The sequence below is a fragment of the Sceloporus occidentalis genome, unplaced genomic scaffold (genome assembly GCF_023333645.1).
Source record: "Sceloporus occidentalis isolate IW3139 unplaced genomic scaffold, rSceOcc1.0.p SCAF_1, whole genome shotgun sequence".
NCBI lineage: Eukaryota > Metazoa > Chordata > Lepidosauria > Squamata > Phrynosomatidae > Sceloporus > Sceloporus occidentalis.
In genome coordinates this window covers 93,057,807-93,072,334 of record NW_028316981.1, presented here as the reverse complement: position 1 = coordinate 93,072,334, position 14,528 = coordinate 93,057,807, and the positions used below count along the sequence as shown (strand labels likewise).

The 14,528-nt window shown below is 39.2% G+C and overlaps 1 pseudogene across 1 annotated transcript in view; it reads right to left on the bottom strand.

Annotated features, from left to right (window-relative positions):
* LOC149321826 (uncharacterized) overlaps nucleotides 1–14,528 on the bottom strand; it is a 454,513-nt pseudogene that overhangs the window by 251,339 nt on the left and 188,646 nt on the right. The gene's annotated exons all lie outside the window — the stretch shown is intronic.

Below are 14,528 nucleotides of genomic sequence, written 5' to 3'. Positions count from 1 at the left end.
AGGATGAGTATCTAATATGCTGCAGTGCCTCTATTTTAAATTCTGGGGCTGGTATTGAAAATCCCAGGCAATCAGGAGGTCATACAGTGCTTATAGGGAATGGAAAACTAGGACCAAGTGGAGACCCTTGGATGAAACCTTTGTAAGAGAGCATCATTTCTTTCCCAAGGTTAGCTCTCAGGAAATTGTTTATTGGTCTAGAAATCTTCCCTGAAACTGAAGAACACAATCCGGTATTATTCTACTGAGAATAAACTGAGTTCACAACATAGTCATTTGTATTTACATTTAAAGCTGATTTGGAACAGCAAAAATAAATAAGCAAGGACTAGGACAGTGCACTGCCAGCTGAAAGCAGAGAACTAGATATCAAAAAGCCATACAAAACCACCATCTGGCTATGGAAAGAAAGCAGAGGATGGCATGGGATGGGATGGGATGGTCAGACGGGGGAATCATACCCTAGCAATTCACAAGACTTTTTTTTAAAGGAAAGGAAACAACACTCTGCCATCTCATTTTTTCACTGCAATGAGTGGATTTATTTCACATTTGTTATTTTGATACACATAATTCCTGGACATTTTGTACAGTATTAAAGAAACACTTTTTGTCAAAGCAGTAAGTTTGGCAGGAGACCTTTGCAAATAGTTCTGGTGTGTGTGTGTGCGCACGTGTGTGTGTGTGACTGAGAGAGAGCAAGAGCATGTGCATGTGTGCACGCATACGTACAATAAGAACCAGACCCAACCTGGGTGGTACTGAGACAGTATATGCTCATCAAGAGCAGTATGAAATATTGTTTTATTTGATGCCAAAAAGGAAAGGGCATGGGAGGAGCAAGAGCTGCTTTATATCCATTTCTTCCCTTTCTCTGCATTTGACTCCCAGTTACAATACCATAGTATTTTCTTATGTACTTTCCTCAATTCCATTTCTTACTAAAAAATAATCTTCATACTCTCCTGGAGCTATAAATACCAGGTCCCCAGAAAAGTGCTGCCATATCCAGTGTAGTTTACTTATAAAGTAGCAATCTGTTTTCTTGTACATCAGTTATAAGCTGAATCAAATGTGCTAACCATGGTAATTGGAGAGCATAAAGAATATTCTCTCAGTCCTTAAAAAAGGGAATTAGCAGGGGGAGACACACTACTTCAGACTATAGGAAAACAATATGGGGGTCTTAAAACATAAAGACATATTCCTGCTTAAGTTCTAATACTAGCCAGTAAAAGCATGTAGATTTTGGTGTGGTCAATTTAATATCCTTAATTTCATCACTATGGGCTTTAATTTCAGTGACTCTCTTGATTTTTTCCCCTCCTTAATGTCAAATCAGATATCACTCAAGATAATTTATCAGTTTTAATGCAGAGAGAGAAAAGTGGAGGGAGGGAGGCCTTTTAGTGATATACTCCAAGGGGACCACAACTAATGAGTTATCAACAGAAGCAATAAAAATTATACCGCACTGAATTCCGTTTTACATTTATCATTCTTACTAGGCAAATGCAGCTGCCACTCTGTATAAATTCCCACTTGACTAAGGGGGAAAACCCAGCTATAAACTTCTACAAGTAGGAATGATCTAAGCATGATGTGCTAGCAATACGTCATTAGCAAGAAGAGAATAAATGTATATGTGTATGGAGAATAGAATACAGTTGAAACAATATACAACCATTCAATAAGGAAGCTATGAAAACATTGGAAGTATATAATACAAACAAAATATTCCAATATGATGAAGTACAGTGCCTTCTAGAAGTATTCAACCCTTCCCCTTTTGAGTTTTCCACATTTAGCTGGAAATCAACTCATTTGAAATGTGCAGAAGAAGAGTTCTACAGATTCCAAGGAATGCTAAATAAACAAATGACTGCTTAGAGCAAATCAAGCCAGAAATCTCAATAAAAGATGACTAAACTGAGGCTATTATACATAGGATATATCATGAGATGATGTAATTCATTGGAAAAGATGATAATGTGGTAGGAAAATAGGGAAACCGCGCTACAGGTGAAAGGGAGCCACAGCCCTGAGTTTACAAGACCCGAGCAGGCAAGCTGATAACTGGAACTCTTTGAGGTCTCTCATTCTTACAGTTGTCATGAGGTAAAGACCATCTGATAGCAAATAACAATAATAATAACCTGGACTTGAAATGGATTTAACTGATTCTGTTACCACTTGATGTAAAGAGGACATTTAACTCTATGAGTGTGCAAAATATTATTATTGTGCCACAAACATTAAGTAAACAAAATGAACCTGGTGGCAGGCTATCTGGCAAACTGTATCTTCCTATATGAACTTGCCCATGTCCTGAGATCATTATGTGTATCAAAATAAAGAGACCCTTTTCTCAGATGAACCATCATCACAAGCACAGTTGGTGCCAGTGCAAAAGAGAGCCTTCTCAGTGGCTGCCCCTAGGCTCTGGAACTTCCTTCCAGGGAAAGCCAGAATGGGCTCTTCTCTGATGTCCATCTGTCATCAAGACTTCCATTTTGGTAGGATTTTAAAACAAAAAGTTTTCATAGAATCATAGAATAATAGAGTTGGAAGAGACCGCAAGGGCCATTCAGTCCAACCCCCTGCCATGCAGGAACTCTCAGTCAAAGCATTCCCAACAGATGGCCATCCAGCCTCTGTTTAAAGACCTCCAAGGAAGGAGAATCCACTACACTCCGAGGGAGTGTGTTCCACTGTCGAACAGCCCTTACTGTCAGGAAGTTCTTCCTAATGTTGAGGTGGAATCTCTTTTCCTGCAGCTTGCATCCATTGTTCCGGGTTCTGTTCTCTGGAGCAGAAGAAAACAAGCTTGCTCCCTCCTCAATATGACATCCTTTCAAATATTTAAACAGGGCTATCATATCACCTCTTAACCTTCTCTTCTCCAGGCTAAACATCCCCAGCTCCCTAAGTCATTCCTCGTAGGACATGGTTTCCAGACGCTTCACCATTTTAGTCGCCCTCCTTTGGATACGCTCCAGTTTCTCAATGTCCTTTTTGAATTGTGGTGCCCAGAACTGGATACAATATTCCAGGTGATGCCTGACTAGAGCAGAATATAATGGCACTATTACTTCTCTTGATCTAGACACTATACTTTGATTGATGCAGCCTAAAATTGCATTGGCCTTTTTAGCTGCCGCGTCGCACTGTTGACTCATATTCAACTTGTGGTCTACTTGGACTCCTAGATCCCTTTCACACGTAGTTTCATTCAGCCAGGTGTCCCCCATCCTATATCTGTGCATTTCATTTTTCCACCCTAAGTGCAGTATCTTACATTTCTCCGTGTTGAATTTAATTTTGTTAGCTTTGGCCCAGCTTTCTAGTCTATTCAGGTCATCTTGAATTTTGATCCTGTCCTCTGGGGTATTAGCTACTCCTCCCAATTTGGTGTCATCTGCAAATTTGATAAGTATGCCCCCAATTCTGTCATCCAAGTCATTGATAAAGATGTTGAAGAACACTGGGCCCAGGACAGACCCCTGTGGGACCCCACTGGTCACTTCTCTCCAGGATGAAAAGGAGCCATTGTTGAGCACCCTTTGGCTTGGGTCCGTCAACCAATTACAAATCCATGTAGCAGTTGCCTTGTCTAGCCCACATTTTACAAGCTTGTTTGCAAGAATGTCATGGGAAACCTTGTCAAAGGCCTTACTGAAATCAAGATATACTATATCCACAGCATTCCCTTCATCTAACAAGCTGGTAATTTTATCAAAGAAAGAGATTAGATTTGTCTGGCATGACTTCTTTCTCTGAAACCCATGTTGAGTTTTTGTGATTAGGGCATTGCTTTCTAGATGTTCACAGACTCTCTGTTTAATGATCTGCTCTAGAATCTTTCCTGGTATTGATGTCAGACTAACTGGACGATAATTGTTGGGATCCTCTTTTTTTCCCTTTTTGAAGATGGGGACAACCTTTGCCCTCCTCCAGTCTGCTGGGACTTCTCCTGTTCTCCAGGAGTTTTCAGAGATTATTGCCAATGGCTCCAATATTACATTTGCCAGCTCTTTTAATACCCTTGGATGTAATTCATCTGGTCCTGGAGACTTAAATTCATTTAGAATAACAAAGTATTCCTCTACTATCTCTTTACTTATTCTGTGCTGAAATTCCTCTATTCTGTCTTCTGCTCCATTAGCCTCAAGTTGAGCACTCTTTTCCTTTTCTGAGAAGACTGAGATGTTGAGTATTTCTGCCTTTTCAAAAGAATGGCTGAGGGTGCTATACTGTTCAACAACTGTTTAACTGCTTTTTAATTTTTTTCATGATATTTCATCTTTTAAAGTGTAGTTTTAAATCATTTTAAAATTGTTGATAGAAAGGCATAGTGATGATGATGGTGATGATAAAGATAATGATGATGTAAGACCCTGAATATCAGTACTTGGTAGAAGCACCCTTGGCTGTCATTACATCTGTGAGTCTTCTTGGTAAGTCAAAAAGACACATTTTCCAATTGGATTGAGTTCTAAGGTTTCCCTGGACCATTTTGAGACATTTAGGTTCTTCTAATTAACCAACTCCAGTGTTACATTGACCCTAATCACACAGTCAAAGTGAATGGCTGGAAGGTGAATCTCAGCCCTACTTGTGTCCTTTGCAGTTTGATATAGATTTTATTGTAGAATTTACCCGATACTTGGCTCCATCTATCCTGTCTTCAATCCAGACCAGTTTGCCAGTCCCTGCCAAGGGAAAGGATTCCTATAACACGATGCTATCACTATCATGCTTCATGATGGGGATGGTGTTCTCAGAGCAATGAGCACTGTTGGCTTTGTGCCACACACTGCACTTTGTGGTAAAACCAAAAACCTTGGTCTCAGGTTCTGCAGGCTCATGTCTGTGGTCTCTCTGATTGTATACAAGCGTCAGGTATGTGGTCTTCTACCGCTCTGTATCTCTAGCATTACTGTTTTTTCCAATGATTCTCATGATGTGGCCGAAGTACAATAGCCTTGGTTTAGTTATCCCGGCTTCCAGGGAGAGCTGTTCTATCATCCATTTGTTTGTCGTCCTGGCCATCTATGGTATCCTCAGCACTCTTCTCCAGCACCACATCTCAGATGAGTTTATTTCCCTCTTATCTGCTTTCTTCACCATCCTGCTCTTACAGCTGTACATAGTGATGGGGAATATAATAGCTTGAACAGTCCTCACTTTGGTGTTCAGAGTTACAGTATACCTTTATACTTTAGGATCCTGTCCAGTTCCTTTGTAGCTGTCCTTCCCATTCCTAGTCTTCTTCTAATTTCTTGGCTGCAGTCTCTGGATTGATCAATATTTGATCCATGATATGAGAATTCCTTGACTATTTCAATTTTCTCATTATTTAGGATGAATTCTAGTAGATCTCCCCTGATCATTATTTTTGTTTTCTTTAAGTTCAGCATTAATCACATGGCACTAGAATTGCACACACTCAACAACTTACTGCTTGTGACAAAACAAAACAAAACAAAACAAAACAGAATCCAGACCTTCACAGTGTTTCATATTTTGTAAACAGTGATTGACAACAATGCCAATGAAATCCATTTCAATCCCAGTTTGTAACACAATAAAAGGTGGAATATCAAAGTGGGATGAGTATTTCTGAAAGACAATATAAAATAAAGTTAACAGATGTCTCAGCAGCATTGTAAAACAAGTTTTCCCACCATTATTTTGATCTATTTAGCTACAAATGGCTTCTATACTACACTTCTGAAATATGCCCTCTGATACAAGGCAATTTCTTTCATTGACGGATAGCAATTTCTTGAGGAATATCTTCTAACTTCCAAGTATAAACCTGGACTGAGAGGGGCATTCATAGATACATGAGGTGAAAAAACAGTGCTAGAGGTGGGGATCATATATATAGAAGCAACAAAAATAGTGAAGAAACAAAATGGCAAGTACCTGAAATGACAGCAAACTGAGATTTGGAAATATAGTCAAAGCATTTCTATTACTCATGCTTATCATTGTTTAACCCTTTCCCAATTTCTTCACTTTTAAAAAGAAGCCCTTTATTACCAACAATTAAAGCCAAACTGATTCAACAGAGGTTAATTTTGGTCTAGTTTATTCCATCCATCCACTCACCCTACCCCCGTTTTTTTCTTTCCAAAGTCTTGCTGTTATGGTTTAATGAAAGCAACATGAGAATTTAATAAACTGACTGCAGACTGGCCCAAACATACATTTTTAGCCCATCAGTGTTATTACATAATGCTTGCTGAGATTTGCAGTACAGCTCTGCTATAGCTCTGGAGGACAGACAGCAACGTCACAAAGGCACCACTGCTTGAACTTGACCACAAAACTGAAAATGCAAAGAAATTCAATTAGGCTAGATGCGTAGGAGACATTCAAGATTAAATTCTGTAGAGAAGCATAGATGTTTATGGTTGTGTTTGTTAGCATCCAGGATTTAGCAATATTAGGGATTTGATCCTCTCTCTTCATGATTTCAATTAATTAAGTAGCAGACTTCTGACTCCTACTGCTAGTAGAGCTGCTCGGTGTAAACAGCTACCTCAGCCATGGATCTAATGTATTGTGCAGTGTTTTTCTTTCCTGACCTCTTTTCACATTAAAGGGAGCCAATCCATCCCTGTGATTATTTTGTATTTTTCAGCCGAATTTCAGATTTTGTTGTAGAAGTTGAGGGTGTCATTCACAGAAATGTGAATTAGTGGGAAAAGGCAAAGTTCAGTGCCAAAGCAGCAATTAGCATCCATATGCTATGTAAAGCTTGCATCTTTTTTGCAGGAATTACATAAGCTACTGTAATATATATTTTCCATTTGTCCACCACTAAAAAAGGAATACATAATATGTGGCATTTGGAATGTGGGCTCACATATTCCATATATCTAAATCAAGGATGGGTAACTTATGGTCCTTTTCATGTTGGGCTACTAATGATTTCTGACTTCTTTTGAATTGGGTTGATGGGATTTGAAAGCAACGATCACAGGTTTCTTCTAATCTAAACAAATCCACAGTTTAATTCTGAAATTGTGTGAGAGAGGAAAGAAGTAAATATTAACTGCCAATAATTCAAAGACAATAGGCCTAAGCCTATTATGCTAAGAAGTATTGCCTTTCTTCATTCACAGTTTTGTATGCTTGGCAAAATAATTTGTTGTGTTTCTGTTATGCAAATGCAGACAGCAATTCTCAGAGTAATCCAACTCTATAAACCCTCTGTGGTTATTAAAGTTAAGGCCAAAAACCTCAAAGTCTGGACAGAGACTGAAGGCTTGAGAAAGCCATAATTTAAGCCCCTGCCCCTGCCAACCTCTACAAAAGAGAAGTTGCAGTATCTATTGCTTGTACATTTGACAGCTGCTAATACAAGGACAAGAGTTTCCAGAATTATAAAGACAACAGTTTACAAGGCTGGGGCACAAAGTTACTTTGGCATGAGAAGACAGACTGGAAATGGAACCAGTTTGTTAAACAAAACCAGATGTGTCTGTTTCATTACCATGCATTGCCTTCTAACCTCATGGAAACAACTCCCAGTTACAAAGGGACAAACCTGTTTTATTTCCTCAAAGATGAATGTTGTGCTTACACACATTTGCCCGTGCACTGCAGTTGTGGTTGTCCTTCTCCTACTTCTTTAAGAACAACTAGGATCATGGGAAGACACTTGATCCATTCAACAAATATTAACAATATGGGCATATACTGTATACACTCATGTATAAGTCTAGAAATTATAGTAAAAAACCTGACCCCAAAAACCTAGGTTGACTTATACACAGGTCAATGTAAATTCCTTAACTCTTATTAAAAAAGGGAACCAACCCCTGGTGAAAGGCAAGAGTGAAATTTATCCTGGAAGCAATGACTTCCCTCTGCTCTCTCTTACATCCAGCCTTTACTGTGAGCCAATACAGTTATGCCTGCCAGAATCTTGTAGTTTCTTTGGCATTGTTTTCCTTTGCTTCATCATTTAGATCCTTTGTTACATGTTCCTAAATTTTACCTTTGACTTATCCAAGGGTCATATCAAAATCCATAATTTTGCACCCAAAACCTGCCCTTGACATACATGAGGTTAACTTATAGTTGAGTATATATGGTATGTGTTCAAATCTACAGTAAATATTATGTCCCATTCAAAATGGATTGGCCTGACCCCAGTTCTCAAAACAGAGGCAAAGAAGTTATAGGGCCTTTCCCCGAAAGATCTAGTTAATATTTTAAAATGTCCTGTTATTATGGCTAATCAGAGAAATAATTATTTATTAACAACATGAAATTATTCAGGATGGTGGAAATCCAAATAGGAACTCCTAGAACAAGTTCCAAGAAGGTATGCCCCAGCTTGAAGAATGGACAACAAAATAGCACCTAAATGCTGGGGTCTGACATGGCAGTGACTAACTCCTGTACTGAACAGGGAAGAAAACATTTAAATTATGATTGAAAATTCAATGGAAAGGGATTAGTGGTGGGGAGGGGGGAGTTTAATAAATGTATTAATGACTATAATTTGAATATATATTGTGTAAGGTTTTCATCATCCACTTCTCAAAAGGGATACTGTACAGAAAAGCATAAAAAGTGCCATTAAAATAATGATGGATTGGAGCATCTTGGCCAAAAAGCTAGCTGGCATTTTCTCATTTGAATTTTTAAAAAATATTTCACTGAATTTGAAGTGAAATTGTGAACTGAACAGATCATGAACATGTAATCGCTAAAATGTATTCACTTTTGTTGAAATTTGAAATGGAAGAAAAAATTAAAAGAACTTTGGTTATAATATACATCTGGACCAATGGGAACATATGGGATCAAAGGGATTGAAAACAGTATATGATGCGAGAGAAATTGTCTAAAATGTATAAAGGTGTTTCTAATGTATGTCACAAATGTGAACAAGTTGAAAGAGAGATTGGGTGTGAGGATATATATATTCCCACAAGTCAGGGCTGATTTGTGGAATTAAACTTTTTTTTAATATATATATTCTGAAACTCAGGTCCAAAACAGTATCAAACTGGATTATGAAGCAGTATCAAACTGGATTATTTCTGCAGTGTGTTTTGGACCTCAGTCTCTTTTTCACATCTGATTAACCTGGGAGGCTGGAGCCAGTTTTAAAATTCATGTGATAAGCTCCTATGTTTTGACCTGCCACTGATACTCTGGGTCTACTCAAATTGGGACTAATAGTTGGATTTAAGCATTGGGTGTTTCTGGGGGGGGGGGGGGGGGGGTAAGGAAATCTGGAGATATACATTAAAATCTTTGGATCATTTAATTAAGTTGATTAGCACTCCAATAGAAAAAGGACAGATTCAAGTTTCTATCAGCTGCTTTTGAATTTGGTCAAATTCACCTAGTATGCTATATAGCTGTATGTATTTAAGTCCTGGTACATACCTTTAAAAAAGGCCAGACTTGACGTGGCCTGTTTCCCTCCAGAGGGACACCGCAGCCGCCAAATCAGGCTGTGTCCCTCTGGAGAAAAAAGAACCTGGAAAACCTGGGTTCTTTTTGGGTCGCTGGGTGGATGTCACAAGTGCACTAATGGCGCACTCATGATGTAAGTGACATGTAGCAATGCTGCCATGATGCTGCCACCGTGCAGTGCTAGGGACCATGTGGTTGGTGCGCAATCCCTAACCCTAGAATCAGTGGCAGCACGCCACTTTGGGACCGTCTGTCCCAGGCCTAAGTTTCTATTTTTATTAAAACTAAAATACACACAGCTATTGGAATTCATAGCCTGGAATTCTTAGTCTTCTAAGACATATATATTTGATATTGCAACACATTACTCTGCAGTTCATTGTCATTTAGCAAACTATCATTTCTGTTTTTAATTTATCAAGAGTCATGTGAAGTGCCAAGTGTTGTAGAATTGTTGTCAACTTTAGAAACTAAAATTCAAAGAGATATACTTTGATTATTGCTTCTTTTCTTAGAGGAAGTGACAAGTACTTTGCTTGGATGTCTGCCTCAGCCCACACAAATTGCTACCCTTGAATGGACATGTGCATTGACATGATCATAATTATCACACAAAACACAACATATTCAGTGTTGTATAACAGGAATTATTTAGGATTAAATACTCTTTTTTTCTTTCTTCTTTTAGCTTTGGTGGTTCTTTTGAATCTAAGTGTTGCCTTGTTTATACAAAGCCTCCAAAGAAATTATTAGATGCCTGATGATCAATGTGATACAAGATAAACAATAGTTTTAAAAAATATATATACCCTTTATCTTCACTTGCTACTTCAACTGTTCAGTGTTTCTACAGTTCATTTGGCCAATACACATATTTTTGTTAATATTCCACCAAAGCAAAGGTTACACAAGCAGGAGCCTCAGACCCCAAGCAGGAGTCTCAGAGAATACTTCCCTGCTCTAGACTGTCCTCTTCTGGGATGAGGTAACCTTTTATAGATATGCTCAAAAATCCCTCACCCAGCTACACAGAGACACAAAGGACATTAAGCACTGCAGTACTTATTTAGGACCAGATTCCCACAAACAGTCACAGTTAAAATTACAATGACAAGTTCACGCTATCATAGGATAGCATCAAAACCTTCCACCTACTATCCAATGTCCAAAATGAACACACAAAGAGCAAAGCAGCATTCCCGCCCCCCAGTGATATCCTCATGGAAACTGGCAGGAAGCCACTTAGTATAATTGTAGATAAGAGATGGTTGCTTGTGTACAAAGAGTATCATATTGTTTTAGGAGGTTAACATGCACAAAATTGTAACACATACTTACTTTCCATGGACATGAGAGTTGATTCTGGAGAAAATCCAACACAAAAAAATCTAGTTTAATTTCAAAAGCTAGAAGCCCTGACTACCTATCAGAACAGATATATACAAACACTTTGTAGTGGTTTCAGAATCTTATTATATATATTTTAGCCATATATACTCATGTCTGAAATACCAAAAAGTTTAAGAATCTGAGATTTCAAATATATGCTTGAGATATACAAGCAATAGATTTCCTGTAACAATCAGTTCAGATTTTGTGACAGTGTAAAGTAGGTAAAAATATAAAGCATCAATGATAACGACCAATAGTTTGTTCCATTCTAAAACAAATGTGTACAAATTGACAGTTTTAGAATAGTCAATGTTGTGAATACATGCAAAAGTGCACAACCAAGGAATGAGACTTATGTTCTTGGCTGGCCTCACTGAAATCTTTTAGCAATCATACAAATAAATGGACAATGAAGCAAGTCATCTCCATCCTCTTCAAGCTCTTAAAAGTTACTCTGATGTGTAATGATTAATACTCAATAATTATGACTAGCAGTACTCTTCTGATGTGGCTTACCATGTTCTCACAAGAAGAAAAAACATGGAAAAGTTTACAAAAATACAGTTATTTGGTACTGACACCATATGAAGTGAATACACAAGAAGTAGTACTGTGAAACAGCATCTGTTTATCATTTAACATAATATAGCATGGTGGATGTGTCTCTCTGTGTATTTATACACACAAAGACACACATATACAAAAATGGGCAACTTCATAAATACTCCAGTGATGACCCTAATTCTTACACAGATACACACTAGAAATACTCTGGAGTAGTCTTTTGACAAGAACTTTATTTAGTTGGATAGAATTGCTTCGTTGTTCAACTGTACAAATTTTATTTATCCAACTGCCCTCAAAATTCCTGCTTCATTTCTTTTTCTAGGTGATGGACCTTCACCCTGCATTGTGAGCTTAGTTCGAGGCTGAGCCATATTTAAAAGGAAAGTCACTGAAATCAAAGTAACATATTACTATCTTCTCTCCTGATCCATATTGGATACATTTCCGCCCCTTTCCTCTAGTATTCTGGACATGACATTGTGGTTTCATAAAAACATTTGTCTATTTTATAGTTGGGATAATTAATGACAACTGTAATTATTTGAGCACACAAGACTGCTTCAGAGGAGTGAGGCTTGGTTTGTGAACTCATGTACATCAGTTGATGATTGTATGAGGTACTGACTGATGGATGGATGGATAGAAAACAATTTAAAACAGTTTAAAATAGTAAGTTAACTCCAAACAATTTAATTTTTCTAACTATCATATGCTCATAAAAAGTCAAGGCAAGATCTTAGACCCAGCTGCTTTGGCAAAGAGGCAGATTTTATGTTGGCATCAAAATTAAGTCATAGCTTGCTACAACTGGAGTGGCACAACAGAAAAATCCCAATCTCAGTATGGCTGAACCTAGAACTAACCTCACAAAACCCAATCTGAAATTAGACACCCCATAAAACACTCATCACCACGTCATTTTCCCTCTAACACAGTAAATTTTATTTGAAACAGTTCATGCATCTAAATGGGTTGCCATGCCGGGACAATCCTGGTTTTGGGGGCCTTGGGATTGTCCCAGCCCAGTTTTTGTAATATGTCCCGGGCCGCAGCTCACATGCTCCTCCGCCACAGGCCCACAGCTCCTTCTCCTCTAGGCTTGGCCACAGGAGGAGCTGAAAGCCCACCTGCTGTAGCCTCTCCAACTGCCCACAAGGGACAGTGGCCCAGAGGAGGAGGAGCTCCAGGTAGGCCTCAGTTGGGCAGGGCTGTGGGGCGTGGGGGAAGGTTGGGGCCTCCACTGCAATTTGATGCACTTTTGGCGCAGCGGTGCAGGAGGCAGGAAGCAAGAGGCCTTCTAGGCCTCCACTGCTTCAGGAGGATTGGGGCCTCCGCTGCCGTTTGCCACACTTTTGGCACGGCGGCAGCGGGAGGCCTTCTAGGTCTCTTTCCGCTGCTTCGGGGAGGCTGAGAGAGTCAGACTGTGACTTGCTTGAGATCACCCAATAGGCAGGGAAGCGAACCCTGGTCTCCAGAGTCCTAGTCCACCACACAAAGCTACATCCCAAACTTCTATCCAGGAAGAATGTCAAAATGTCCTCCATTTTGAGCATGAGTGAGAAGCATGGATTTATATTCTTTTTATTAATGTTTTTGTCCTCCGTTTTTCTTAAATGTCCTACAATTTGCCCTACATTTTGTCCCAGTTTTGTGAAAGGGAATTATGGCAACCCTACATGTATTCAACATTAAAAGATCAAGAGTAGTCAAACCATATTTCAGAATTGGCTCTCATTCTGATAACTGTTTCATTGGAGTTTATCACATGGGAGGAATTTCTCTTAATTTCAAATGAAAAGAAAGTGGGGCCAGAATGCATTCATGTGAATTCGCTAGTTCAGCAAATTTACATGAATTCAAATTGCATTTGAACTGACTTCCCATTGTCTGAAAATAGCTTGCCATTGTCCGAAATTGCATGTGATCATCTCTCATGCAATAACGTGAAACCCCATGATTGCGTTCAGACTGACTTCCCATTGCCCAGAATTGCGTGTGGTAGTCTATCACGCAATAACATTAAACCTCATGATTGTGTTCGGATTGCCATTGGATTATACTTCCAATTTCCCTTGTCTAATAAACTCCTATCTCAGCCCTTTCTCTGTGCATACACAAGTACACAATCATGTGTGCATCCACAGCAAAGAGTTAAGACACTGGCCACTATCCAGTGAAGTCACTGCACTTTGGAAGTAGGCAACGGATGATCCCCCTCCCTCCTGTATCCCCACACACTGTAAAAAGTTGTTCCCACTCCAGATAGGTAGTGCAGCAAAATTCTCAACACTACCATGAGTGAAGTTAAAGGCTTTCACAGCCAGCATCCATAGTTATTTTCATGTTTTTTTCCCAGGCTGTGAGGCCATATTCTATAAGAGTTTATTCCTGACGTTTCACCAGCAGCTGTGGCTGGCATCTTCAGAGAATGCCTGCATGGAAGAGTGAGGTATATATACTGTTGGTTGAGAGCATGTTATTTACATGCTAATCTGTGTATTGTTCTGTTGTTGAAAGGCAAGTTCTCCCAGCAGACAATGAATCATTAATTAAATAGACACCCTGAGGCCGTATAAGACTACCCTTCTTCCAACGCAAACCAAATAAAAATAAAAAAAACATCAGATTTCAATATGGTAATTTTAATTCGAATGCTTATGACATGCAGGTACTTAGCAGGAAAACTTGTTGTATACAAAGCCTGCTTAGATTGGTCAGCTCTCCCTGCCTGCCCCTGAAAGACTGCGTCCACAGCTTGGGGTGCTCCTGGATTCGTCGCTTCAGCTGTCTTCTCAGATTAATGCAACAGCCAGGAGTGCCTGTTATCAGCTTCAGCTGATACGCCAGTTGCGCTCCTACCTGGAACAGCGGGACCTAGAAACGTTTGTACATGCTCTAGTAACCTCTTGTCTTGATTTCCGCAATGCGCTCTACATGGGGCAACCTTTGTGCCATGTCTGGAAGCTCCAATTGATACAAAACATGGCAGCCAGACTGGTCACTGGAAAATCCAAGTTCAACCATATTATACCTATTTTAAAATCATTACATTGGCTGCCTATTAGCTTCCGGGCACAGTACAAGGTGTTGGTTATCACCTATAAAGCCCTACATGGTCT